The sequence below is a fragment of the Orycteropus afer genome, unplaced genomic scaffold (genome assembly GCF_000298275.1).
Source record: "Orycteropus afer afer isolate SDZICR_OR568_19922 unplaced genomic scaffold, OryAfe1.0 scaffold00765, whole genome shotgun sequence".
Lineage (NCBI taxonomy): Eukaryota > Metazoa > Chordata > Mammalia > Tubulidentata > Orycteropodidae > Orycteropus > Orycteropus afer.
In genome coordinates this window covers 61,048-61,574 of record NW_006922352.1, presented here as the reverse complement: position 1 = coordinate 61,574, position 527 = coordinate 61,048, and the positions used below count along the sequence as shown (strand labels likewise).

At 40.2% G+C, this 527-nt stretch overlaps 1 protein-coding gene across 1 annotated transcript in view; it reads left to right on the top strand.

The window, feature by feature from the left end:
• The window catches only part of LOC103211606 (kallikrein-9), a 9,350-nt gene that overhangs the window by 4,941 nt on the left and 3,882 nt on the right, over window positions 1–527 (top strand). The gene's annotated exons all lie outside the window — the stretch shown is intronic.

Sequence of the window (527 nt, the reverse complement as noted above, 5' to 3'; positions counted from 1 at the left end):
AAACCTTATGGGACAGTTCTCCTCTCACATGAGGTTGCTATGAGTTGAAACAGACTTGGCAGCACCTAACAGTAACATCCATCCATCCATCCAAATATTTCATCAAATATAAGATGTCATAAATTGTAAGATGTATCATTATTTTTTGAGCCACTAGGAATGGTCCAATTGCTCATTGTATGACACCATTTACTGAAAGAATATCCTGATTTCCAAAATGTTCAAATGTGAAAGAGATGTGTTCTTAGAACAGAAATAAGGCATACCCACCTCAGAGTCTCAAGTCAGTGATCCATTGGCCAAAGAAGGCTTCTGAGATCATTGTTAGCATTCAAAGTATCTTGACAAAAGTGTGACTTTGTTGCTGTCCTCATCTAACACCTGGGAGAGTTTACATGAACCCTATTCTGGATTTGCTAGAAGAATTCAAAGGATCACCATTCCTGGGACACAGTCCCCAAATGGCAGCCCTCATACAGTTGCTAGAGGTTGCCCCTCCAGATATGACGTAAATTCACTGGCTGACT